This window comes from Festucalex cinctus, chromosome 7, assembly GCF_051991245.1.
Source record: "Festucalex cinctus isolate MCC-2025b chromosome 7, RoL_Fcin_1.0, whole genome shotgun sequence".
Classification (NCBI taxonomy): Eukaryota; Metazoa; Chordata; class Actinopteri; order Syngnathiformes; family Syngnathidae; genus Festucalex; species Festucalex cinctus.
Genome location: NC_135417.1, coordinates 333,046 through 346,139, shown reverse-complemented (window position 1 = coordinate 346,139; position 13,094 = coordinate 333,046). Strand labels below are relative to the sequence as shown.

Below are 13,094 nucleotides of genomic sequence, written 5' to 3'. Positions count from 1 at the left end.
CACATTCAACAATTTTCATGATGTATTCTCTTTGCTCTATAAATCCATGATATAGCAAACAATGAACCGCAATATAGTTGACTGTAAACGTATGTACGTAATATGTAAATTACATGTAGTTAAGGAGGAAAGCGATGCAATCAAGTGTTCGTCGCCATTAATCCTTTCAGTCTTAAAGACTTAATGAGTGCAGAAGGGGTTGGCGCAAACGTTCCAGATGGGCTTTGTCTCTCTCCGCTTAATTAACACACTTTCATTTTGTGGAGGATCAAACAAGCCCGAGAAAGCGGGCGTCCTCGTTATAGATATATACGCCATTCTCGGGGCCCCCGATTGAGGGATTATTAGTGGATGGAGGTGATGGGAAGGAGGGGGTTCATGATCAGAATTGTAAACACCACCTCCAAAAAAATCATTTCTCAGAATCATATCAGTGTTTTCATTAGAAACATGTACAGTAAGTCATCGTAAGCGTGCCAATACATACGTCCAAACCTCAAATTTTTTTCTCTTATCACTTCTTGTCCCAAAACTTTTGTACAGACTCCACATTTTCTTCATCTATTTACCAAAAATTTTATTGTAACCATACATTTTTGCCACTTTTCACTTCCTGCAGGTGTCCCAATACTTTTGTCCAAATTAAATTTCACATTGTGTTGGTGTCCCAATACAATTTGTCAGAGCTCTACATTTTGTTTTACTGTATATGGAGGACACATCTCTTCCTCTCCCAATACTGCACGTTATTGGATAAGTGGTAAAGAAAATAGATGGATGTCCAAATACTTTTGTCCAAACTCCATAGTTGCTTTTTTTCCACATCATGCTCTCTGTAGCGGTCACAAAAAGTTTTTTTTAATTTTATTTAATTACTTACAAATTTACTTCACTTTTCAGTCGTCCAAATGTGTCATTTGAGAACACATGACATCAAAATACTTTGATCCAAAATGTACTTTTTGCTTTGTGGAAGTGTCAAAATACTTTTGCCCAAACTTCACTTGACACTTCCTGTTTGCTTTTGTCCAAACATTTTGATCTTTTCACTTCCTGTCCCAATACTTGAGTCCACACGCCACATTTTGTACTGTTCACGCATCATTACATGTGACCTAGTGATATTTAAATTAGGAGGTATAAATTCTGGGGTGGCACTGATACGAGGAGGGCCCCTTGTAGGCCACAGGGGTCCCCCTCAGGGTGGGTCTTATGATGGTGCACGAGTGTGAACAAGCCCAGCATTCTTTTCCCAGGATACGGAGGACATGGAGGACAGGTGGTCAGGTGGTCAGATGGACAGGTGGTCCGATATTGGCTGAATGGTGGCTCCCACTCAAACGTCCATTCAGCCTCACGCTGCTTATTCAAATGCAGGCAGAAACGAGCGTGAGAGCCATTAGGACAATTAACTCTGGACTCTTACTTTCCCATGTGCATAAAAAAAAGAAGATGCCAATTTGTTTTAATTGTTATGTACAGTACAGGGAGATTTAAGAGCAGGTATACAATTTTTAAATTGTGAAAGGTTGAAAAGAAGAGAAGTGGAGTGGAAGGAAGAATGTTTGGTGAAGGAAGGAAGTAATGGAGGAAGGATAAAAGTAAATACAGAACAAAACAATGACTCTTTGGCACAGTCCGTTTATTTAAGTAGGTAAACACAAAGCACGACCTGTAGCTCCTGATGATGATGACGGCGTGATTATTTCCCACGTTCCTTGAATGGGACGTCAGGTATCAGCTCTCTGTGTACGGCTCTTCACAAACAAGATGTCCGCTGTCCTTTGAATCAATGCTGTAGTGGAGCCCTCGGGGCCTCCTGCAGGGAACCAATGGGAGGTGCTGGCTCATATTGAGAGGATATATCCAATCTGTGGCTTTTTTTGTTTTTTTTTGTTTTAATTACTATTCTTGGATGTAAATAGAACCATTGGGGTTTCATTTATTTATTTATTTTTAATTCATATGCTCCGCTAAAAGTGGTTTCCTTATAAACATATGTTAGGTGTTATCTTTGATTTGAACCCAAAGCAAAAATCGCACCTGTAGTTTTTCATGATGTATTTTAAAACATGTTGAATAAAAGTTACCATAAATTACATTGGGTTATACCGAGTTACATTAACTTGTATTATGTTACTTAATATTAGATATTTTACATAAAATCACGTCACATTATTTCATGTTATGCAATGTTACATGACTTTAGGTTACATTTTGTTACATACATTACATATTTGTTACTGTAATTGCTGCCATCTTTATTTCCCTTTGAAATACTATGCTTTTATTTGACATGTAAAACCGGAAGTTGCGTGCTTACAGCAGTTCCAGAAAATTACACAGCCATAGATAAGCATTTGACGACGACTTTTTCTTTTCGAGCTTGTTGCTCTTTGTCGTCATTCTTCGTTTGCAAAGTTGAGCAAATGGACCAAGTTGGTTTAAGAAGCTGTGAAAGCATTCATGGCTGTGATGATTGCTTGTTGAAGAAGACTGCCGTTGATTGAGAGCATTCCAAAGTGGTTAGTAGCATTTCAGTTATCTATTGTTAGCTTAGATGCTACGTAATGTTATGTTTGTAGTAAATATGTATGTTTTTGTATGTCTACGTTTTTAGTTCTACGGTGTTTTGCTGTGCAATAAACGTCTGTAAAAGGGCACTCACATCCAATCAGTTGGCGGTATTGTTACATTACGTCATGTTACGTTATATTACATTTTGTTACTTTACATTAAGTAAAGTTATGCTACTTTTTAGTTACATTATATTAGGTTACGTTATGTCAGGTTACATTACCTTAGATAAGGTTACATCAAATGACAGGTTAGTTTACATTACATTTCATTACATTTGGTTAAGTTGTGTTAAGTTCTGTAAAGTTTGGTTAGGTTACATTAAGTTAAATTATGATACAATTACGTACATTAGGTTAGGTTACAATACTTAGATTACGTTAGGGTTAGGGGATTAGGGTTAGGTTAGCTGATGTTACATTAGTTTTTTGGTGCATTACATTAGTTTACATTGCATTTTGTCATGTTACGTTGCGTAATGTTGTACACTACATTAGGTTAAAATACTTACGATACGTTACGTTGGGTTTAGAGGTCGGGTTAGGGTTAAGTTAGCTGACGTTACATTAGGATATGTTACAATACTTAAGTTAGTTTACATTAAACCATACATTAGGTTACGTCTTATTACTTTGCAATAGATCATGTTATATAATGTAAGGTTATTTTGTTACGTTACATAACGTTAGGTTGTATTACCTTGGGTGATGGCAGGAGATGCTAGGTTAGGTCATTTTTGGTTATGTTGCATATGTTAGGCTCGGTTACGAAAAGCGAGGTTGCATTAGGTTACGTGAGATAATTTAGGGTTCCTGATATATACTGTACATACAAATTCCGCACAAATGGTTCTTTATTAGTCAATCCCATTTGCTCTTTTCCGCGCTGTATTTTCCAGCCCCCTTGCGGATTATACTCAGAACAAAGACAGCTCGTCAGCAGAGCGGCGGCCCACTGGGAGGTTGCCATTGACGAACGTGCTACAACGTTTGGAAGCCGGGGCGGGTGGTGGGAGGTCGGTGGGAGTTAGGGGGTGGCTGGCGTTTGACTAAACGCAGGAAGTTGTTCAGCTGGAGAGGTTTTCAGCCACTTGACTGAAGGCAAATTGCCTCCAATGTGCCCGAGCACTCCAAAGTGCTTCACGGCGTGGAAAAATGACGAGTCGTGTGAAAGGCAAATCAACAAAAGCAGCGACACCTCATTCATGGCCCGAAATGTTCGCCAAAGTCGTATTTGTCTGGCAACCTGACCACCCACGAATCAACTTTAGGATTGTACAAATGATCTCGTATCAAACTCTTCCTGTTTATTTGCTGCCCGTTTCGGCAGTTTCCCTCTCCTGGTTGCTTTTAAGTGTTGTTTCTTCAGTACTTCATATCTTTACTTGTTCAAAATAGTAGCATCAAATTCTTCCTTCTTATTTCTGTTTCATCAGCAGCCCATTTAGGCAGCAAACTAGAAGAATAGCTAAGTAGGAATTACCCAATCTTGTTTCTTTTAAGTGAGATTTGGTCAGAAAAGTAGCATCAAACTGTGAGGATTTCTGTTTGTACAGCAGCCCGTTTAGGCAACAAACTGGCAAAATTGTGCGTTTTAGCATAAAACTACATGGGCCTTAATTACTTGTGCCGCTTGTCACGTTTTCACTTCAGTATAACACGTAATTCTCTGTGTTCAATTGCTATGTCTACTGCAGCCCGTTTAGGCAGTAAGCGAGTCTGGAATGAATTATCTCTGTCATCTACTAATATCTTTATTGGTAGTTTGTTCAGAACATCATGTCTTGTCCAGTTCAAAATAATTGCACAAAACTCTTTCTGTTCATTTCTGTTTCTACAGAAGCCCATTTAGGTGGCAAACTAGCAATTCATCCATTCATCCAATTTCTGTACCGCAAACTAGTTAAGTATGAATTCCGCTTTCCCACTATAGTAATTACTTTTCTTTTTTTTTTTTTTTTTTTGTTCAGGACATTCCCTAATGCCGTTTTTTGTGCAAAATCTGTTTTTCTCAGCAGCCTATTTAGGCAGCATACTAGTTAGGTCTGAATTATCTGTGTCAACTGCCAGTTGTGTCTCAGTTGTTTTTTCAAAATAGAAGCATCAACATTTTCTTGTTTATTTCTGTTTCTCTGGCAGCCCGTTTAGGCAGCAAAGCAACCCGTTTAGGCAAAAAAAATAAATAATTACCACAAGCCAATTTAATTGTCTACGCTTGACACTTTTGTTGATCTAAAGACAGGCGTCTAATTGTCATTATATCATGGAGGTATGAATGGCGACGGAAAGCCCAAAATTTAAGACCTTCAGATAGAACAAACGATATTTTTTGGGCAATTAGAAGATCTGAGGAAAAGACCTTGACGTTAACATGTGAATGACCATTGTGACGAGGTGGGAGGGGGTCAGATCACGTTTATGCGGCCTCTAATCCCAGAGTTCCTGCGAAGTCCCCTGGCGTCCAACCCGGACGCTAACAAGGACTCCCAGTGGAGCCATTAGAGCAGGAAAAACCAACAAAGGCCGCCATTACACACTCCTTATGAAAGACCCCAGGGGTGACGGGGGTCACGCTGGACACCACGGCAACAAAAGAGCACTGACCCACCTCTCCACCGCCCCTACAACTGAAACACCATCAAGCATCCATTCACGCCCTCACCTCCACTAACCTCCACGACTTCCAGCGCACGCATCCCGACGAGAAGCGGCCATTGTGGGCATGCGTGACAGTCGGGTTGGGAGGAGCGGGGCTGGATGGTTTCATGCCTTCTTAATTGAGAGGCCTTGATGAGGGGGCATGCGGCCCAATGTTGATGGAGGGAAGCAGCTCGAGAGTCACGCTAGGCTAGTGATGCTAATGAAAATTTGTAGAGTTTCAGGTTTGTTTGTTTTTAATTGCATTTATTGTGGGAATGCTGAAAGAACAAAACAATTATTGTCTTATAGATCATTGACATCGGGACTAAATTATTGGTTTATCGGTATCGGTTGAAAATAGCATTATCGTGCATCCCGAATAAAAACGTATTTCTAAATGCACTAAATATACAACTTATATAATAATATTACTACTACTACTGCTACTACTATTACTAGTAATTACTAGTTATGTAATTACTTTGGAGTTTTAACATAACGTATATCCTTCATAGGCATTCAGCTATTAGCATTCAGCTATTAGCATTCCCACGCAATTTCCCCAGTAATTGCACTTAGTCTAGTTTGGTGTTTCAGAGAATGGATGGATGAATTATTGGGGAATTCAGGTCCAGACAGTAAAAACCCTGCCACAGATTGGCTTTAGCCACAGGTGCGTCTACTCAGGTAAATGAGCTTGAGCACTGGGTATCGATTACCAAGACTTCAGATCGATTCGATTTTGATGATTATTATTTTTAAAATTCTATTTCATTCACTTCACTTCAAACCGATATTGATTCATTATGTAACATTTGTATTAAATAGCAAGGATACGATGGAAAAAAAATCCACAAATATTAAATTCTACATGAAATTTTGCGCAGAAGTAACTGGTTAAATGATTTAGTGTTATCAATTAATCACTTAAGTGTTACAGAAACATTGGAATCAGCAAGGATGAGATGAAAATATTTTAATTCTAATTCAATAATTATAAATATATATTAAAAAGATTCTAAATTGTCTTAAAGTGCAATTTCATAAATGTAAGAAAACACTTTTAGATTCATGTGAACAGTAAATGCCAAGAAAACAGTAAATTAAAAAAAAAATCTCAGTCTTTAAAATTCTATTATCTTATATATTTATGTGAAAGGGCTCAAAAAGGAAAATCGATTTGATATTGATTATTCAATTTTTAAAAACCACCAATAATGAACTCATCTCCACCTGTTGAGTAGAAGGACCTGTGACTAAAATTAACCTCTTCCAGGGTTTTTACTTTCCGGACCTGGATTCCCCAACCCTGTTGATGTTGCTGATTTTTGCACCCTTTTCTCTTTTTCAATCTAAGCAGAAAGCGTTTTATAAATAAAGTGAGTTTAATTTTTATAGTCATTTTCTTCTCTCTTTTGTCCCTCTGTCCCCTCATACACAATCTTGACGCCGATTCCATAAAATTATGACCTAATTCATTAGTTCAAAGTGTTTCGTTGGGTCTTTAAGCTTCCACTATGTATGAAAAGGTTTCTTTGGGGGTGACGGAGTGCGTTAGCGGCCACATTACCTCATTCGCTACTGATAAAAGCGCGGCAAAGATGGCAAAGATGTGGAAGGGGTGTTAATTAACGGGCGACTAATCTGGCCTAAATTAATAAGCGAGCGATGGATGCGGAGGGAAGGCGGTAACGTGACGTCGCGATGGGAATTTGCTCGCGGTCGTCTCCCCACAACCCCTCCTAACCTCTCCTATTGGGTTCCCAGTACAAACCGTCCATTGTGGCCCCCGCCAAACCTCCATCGGGCGCCAATTTGCATGGAGGCGACAAATGAGCACGCTTTCTTGTGTGTGTGTGGAACAGGGCGACCGAGACACACACACACACACTGTACGTTTGTGTACACACTGATGACGAGGCTCCCTTTTGAGCGTAATTAAAAGAGGAGGCGCCCGCACACAAAAAAAAGAAAAGAAAAGAAAAAACACTTTTGTCTTACAGCGCGGCGGGAGGAGGCGGGCCCCCGCATATTAATTAGGAAGCCACGGAGTGAAAGTCAATCAGGCGTGCCGAGCAGATGACAAATACGGCGCTACTTTCTTTCTCCCACGGTGGCGCAGGGATACGAGCGTTTCCGGGCCGTGGCGGTCGGCCATTAGCGGCGGGATGCTGGCGAGGGGACAAAGAAGGGAGGCGGCGTGCCACCCAGCAGGGATGGCGGACGGATGGTAACGCGCCTGTAGGGGGCCATCTTGAGCCGTTGTGGGGAAATCAAAGTGAATCGGTTGGAATTTCTTTCCGAACATGTTCATCTAATCCACCGATAATATGAGTCAGTTTAGGATACATTCCAGAATCACCTGCAAAAGGTCAAAGGTCAGCTTCTATCACATTCTTCATCCTCTGTTAAAAACGACCCTTACTGCAGCTTTAGTTTGCACCTGAGCAGCAGAATTCCACTGAAACAAAAGTAACCAAGCGGTATGTTGGCAGCACAGCAGCAGGAAACGTGTTTTGTATTTTTGTTTCTTTCACTTGAATGGCGACAAAAGCAACACACACGCACACAAAACGCCCGGAACGCCATTGAGTGCCCGGCTGGCATCGCCCTGACAACAAAAACCGTTAGCTCAGATTTAGCTCCTGCGCCTTCAAAACGCATCTGCTGGACAATCCGGGCTCTGTAAATCAGCCCAAAGTGCACCACGTCCGCTTTTTTGTCTTTTCCCCCTGTTGATGTCTTTTCTTCATTTGTTGGCCATTTCCTTCACCTCCTCTTTCCCCCCGCTCGCCATTCACATTGACTGTCTAATTTGCTTAATCCAGGGACGTCCAAACTTTTTACACTCAGGGCCTCATACAAAAAAAAACAAAAAACGGAAGGACAAAGCTGGCCCACTTCACCTATTTTAACTTACAAAAAAAACTAAAAACTAAATAAAAAAATATGCTGTAGGTCAACACAGTAAATTTTTAAAGAACAAAATAGTAAAAATTGTAATATTGATCTTTCTTAAAAAAAAGACAATACCTTGCAATATTCAATTTTAAATAAAAAAAAGTGACAATTTATCATTGAACTTTTTTTTCTACATTTTTTGTCAACTTAAACTTGTCAAAGTAGTTGAAACTGAAGTGTGATATTTTAACATTAAAGTGATACTTGACTCATTGAACAATTTTCAGCAGTAAAAAGTTAATATTTTGTCTATAATTAATGTGGTAACTTCCTTATTTTTCATGTACAATTAGTACCTTTAAAAAGTAATTTTTCTACTTGCTGTAGACTGATGATGACATCACCTGTGCTGAGGAAGTAGGTAACGACCAATTATGGCTCAGTTTACTGACCAAACCCAGAAAACAGGTGAGCCATGATTGGTTTTTACCTACTTCCTCAGCACAGGTGATGTTATCATCAGTCGACAGCAAGTACTAAAAATACTTTTTAAAGGTATTAATTGCACATGAAAAATAATGACGCTACCACATTAATTATAGACAAAAATATAATTTTTTTACTGCTGAAAATGGCTCAATGAGTCAAGTATCCCTTTAAAAATCCTACTACACTTTTAAATAGAAAAAATGCATGATTATTATTATTATTATTATTATTATTATTATTATTATTATTATTATTATTATTTACATTTCATAAAGATACCCACAATAAAAAGCGTGATATCTTGTAACATTCAATTTGAACAGCCCTGGCTTAATCTGTCCTCTTCTTTTAGGGCCTTTCACGCGGGCCTGCGGGCCAACTCCCCCACTTCATGTCCCCCTCATGCCCCCTTCGCCTCTACCCGTTCCTCGACTCCCGTTCATGCCACTTTGGCAGTTGGCACCCTCGTCTTTGGAGCTCCGCTCTTGGCGCCGGCTTCTGAAACTGTGTGTGAGCAAACGGGTGCCCACAAAGGGGGCTTTCTTTGCCCCTCAATGGCCTCCATTAACGCTCGGAGGGAGGGGGGTCGAAAGGGTAGGGGGTGCTTCCCGGGATGGCACACAGAGGCAGGAAGCTGGCAAAAGGGGCATCACGGAAGATGTGCCAGTGTATTTAGCGAGAGGAGAGTGCGTGTGCGTGTCATTGTGAATAAAATGGACACATTACACTTTGGTTTCCCTCATATACGTAGCTCCATTTACATGAGTTGGCTAGTATTAGCATGATAGCATGAGTGGGCTGGTTAGGTTAGCTAGCTATAATTGGCAGGTTAGTTACAGTTATCGTGAAGTAGTTTCATGAGCTGGCATTAGCTAGCATTAGCTGGGTATCCTGAACTGGCCACATTAGCCGCTTACCTTTAGCTGGCTAGCATTAGCAGGCTATCATGAGGTGGCCAGTGTTAACAGAATAGCATACGCTGGTTACATTGGCTGGCTAAAACTCACATTAGCTAATTATCATTGGCTTAGCTGGCGAGCATTATCTTGAAAGAATGAGGTGGTTCCATTAGCCTACTTGGTTATCGTTAGCGTTATACTGAACATTAGCTAACTAGCGTTCAAAGTGATTCCCAAAATGATATTTGTTAGCTAGTTGGTTAGCCATAGCAACATCCCATAAAGGAAGAGGCGTGTCGGCCATCCTGTGAAATGACAAGGGCGGGTATGCCCTACAGGAGGTGTTGAGAGCAGGTGGGACTGATCTAATGACCAAAAGCCTTCACACCGTACCAATTAACCCAATTGATTGACATGTCTATTATCCGATGCCGTGCCTCAAAGAAATCAAAGGAAAGTCTTGAGGGAAAGTGTTGAATGGAAGTGCCAGTGCCTTTTGTTTCGTCCTAAAGTAAAAATGAAAATCTGAAAACAGCTTTTTATTTTTTTTATTTATTTATTTATTTTTTTAATAGGTTATTTAAAAAAAAATCTGAAAATAACTTTTTATTTATTTATTTATTTATTTTTTATAATAATAACCTTATGTGGCCTATTAGGGTATCAACTAAAATTTTTGGTGCTACCATATTTATATTTTTTAATAATATTAAAGGAATGTAGTGTTATATTGTCTGCGTGTATTTCAATGGTCAGCAATTATTTTCATTATTTTTTTCCAATATATGTATATATCTCATTGTTAATATTATTTTGTTTTATTTCTATACAGTATTTTATTATATTATTTAGATATTTATACATTTTTACATATTTCTTTACATTTCTATTTAATATTATTAATCTTATTAGAATACTCGAATACTAGTAATTACAGAATGGATTACACTATATATTTACATTTATATATTTATTATTTATGTTATTTATTACTATTACATCTTTTATCTGTTTTTCCCACATTACTAAACATTCTTAATGTATTTATTTAAAATGATGGATATATATTTATTTCTGGATGTGAATTCGTTGCTCCATTTATGTTGCGGGACTTGCGCGAGAAAATGTCTGTGAAAAATAAATATTTATTGTTTTGATCATATAAGAAATAAATGAATGAATAATTCCCATTTGAGGTGTGAGAAAAGCAGCAAAGCGTGACTGTCTTATCTTCTGTGCTGATAGTGTAGTGCGTGTGTGGGGGCAGATAGATGTTTTGAAGAGAGGATTAAATGCATGTATGTTCACACGTTTTGTTCACATATGTGTGTGTGTATGTGTGTGTGTGCAGCGCCACTGGAGGAGGATTAAAACGAGGCTAATCTCCTCTTGTTCTTCCTCCTTCTTCTCCTTCTCCTTCTTCTACTCGGCTGTTTAGATGCCGCAGCTGCCAGCTTGCACTTTATTCATGAGCGCGAGGGTCCGAGGTGGCAGCTGTTTGTTTACGCGTTCCCACGACTCGCCGCCAATTAAGCATCTTCACTCCGTCAGCCGCTTGTCTGCTCCCATTAGGAGATCCCCAGCAGACGCCCCGGATCTCCTCCTCCTCTTCCGTGAGGCCTCCCTCCACTCGGGCCTCTTCTGCAAGGCCTCTTCTCCTCCTGACCAAGGTCCTCCTCCTCCTCACACACATTAATAATAAGTAGGGATGGGCGAGAACCGATACCACCAATTGGTATCGGGCGAGACCAGCCTTATTTCAAGTACTCGAGTAATCGCAATGTACTCATTTTCACATTTACCTGCTTTCACAGTATACAGTTGTTAAATTCATAGTGTCATAATTTGAAATAACTAATTTGTTTTTCAAATATCAAAATCTGAAAGCTTAATAAAATGATAACAGAATCACCATAGGTGGATATAAATTTGGCCTTAATTTCATGAATATCATACCACAAAATGATTTTGTTAAACCTTTGTGTTCTTTGTAGCATTTCATTGATTGAAAACATGCAACATAATTTAGTTTGCTTTCCACATACAGGTAACAAACAAAGATTATGTGCTGTTATCCCCAATTAGATGTCAAAAAGGGTTTTGCGCCCCCATGCTTTTTTCTTCTTCTGTGTTAGACGGCTAAAATGTTTGACGTTGATGCTCCCATGCAGGCTCACCAGCCAAACAGGCTCAAACACCTCCTGTCAATCACTAGGCCACGCCCCTTGGAGACACCCCATCAAAACACGGTAATTTTTTGCTTTTTAAATAGGCTGCTTGCAAGGTAATTAAAACTAATTTGCCTCACCTGCGAGTTGGAAAGGACGTTTTTCCAATTCACCCAAACTTCAAATTCATCCAATTTGACAACGATGACTAGTTTGCGGTGGCATTAACATGACAAAGCACCTCCGACCCGTCGCACTTATTTGAACTCTGAACTCCCCTTTTGTGAAGGCCAGACAGCAAATTGTTGCGGCGGCTCTCCTCTTAGTCAAGTCATTTAATAGCAAAGTCAATTCCCATACACCCCCAAAAAACATCACACACGCTCCCACACTCCCATGCAGACAGGCTGGAGGACCCCTACGCACCCCCTCACTCCCCGACATACCTCCCTTGTCTGTGTTTTAATGAAGAGTGGGGCACTCATGATGGAACATTATTAGAGGGGACCCTGGTAGGCTTAATCCCAGAGAGTTGCGACGGGATGGGGAACATATGTGGCGCGTTACGGCCGCATCAATGGCGTCATCTGTTGGGAATGTGAAAGCCTGGGAATGTCTTTGTATACTCATATCATGCTAATGTATGTTGTCAGCACTGTTAGCACTTAAACAAACAAAATATCATTCAAGTTTAGAGCAGAATGTATGCCAATGAGTATTGTTGTGTGTGCTGTTTAGATGTCTGTGTTTGTGTCTAAAGTAGCTGACAGCTGTTGTTTGAAGGTATAGAATTGTCTTAACATTTATGCTAAGTTCGGCTAGCATTAAGCTAGTGGACATTCATTGCTGAAATGTGTGGTTTGGTTTGCCATCTTGGTGTTAAAATTTGTGGTTTGGCTTAACATTTTGGTGTCAGTTTTGTATGAAGTTCAAATCAATCACTCGGCTACCTGAATTTCAGAAAGACATTTTTCTTTTGACGCATTTACAATCAGGTACCATGTTGGAGTGACACCGTCCAATCAGGTGCTACCAGGAAGTCAGACAACACTTAACGATAATGAACATATTAATAAGCATATAAAGCAGCCACTCTACATAGATATTTAGTATCGAGCGTTTCGGGAAGACATTTTATTTTGAAAGGTATCCATCAAGCTGCCGTGTTCAGGGGATGTTTGACATCTGGGAGGCACCGTTCAATCAGGTGCAACCAGAAAGTGTAAAGGACATCAATGAATAGTGTGCATGTGTGCATGTTTCGAGTCTCCGGCACATTGTTTTCCAGGAAGGCATTTTCATCTATAAACTTTCCAGGAAGCTACCAAATTGAAGAATGTTAAGCATTAGGTAACCTCCGTCCATCAAGTGGAAACAGGAAGTGTAAATGACACTGTTGATGGGGTCATAAATCAATCGCT

At 39.7% G+C, this 13,094-nt stretch overlaps 1 long non-coding RNA gene across 1 annotated transcript; it reads left to right on the top strand.

Annotated features, from left to right (window-relative positions):
* Nucleotides 1–2,349: 2,349 nt before the first annotated feature.
* LOC144022577 (uncharacterized) lies at nt 2,350–12,660 on the top strand. Its single transcript, XR_013284367.1, has 3 exons — nt 2,350–2,525; nt 10,944–11,175; nt 11,677–12,660. It is a non-coding gene; the product is annotated as an uncharacterized LOC144022577 (long non-coding RNA).
* Nucleotides 12,661–13,094: the final 434 nt, after the last annotated feature.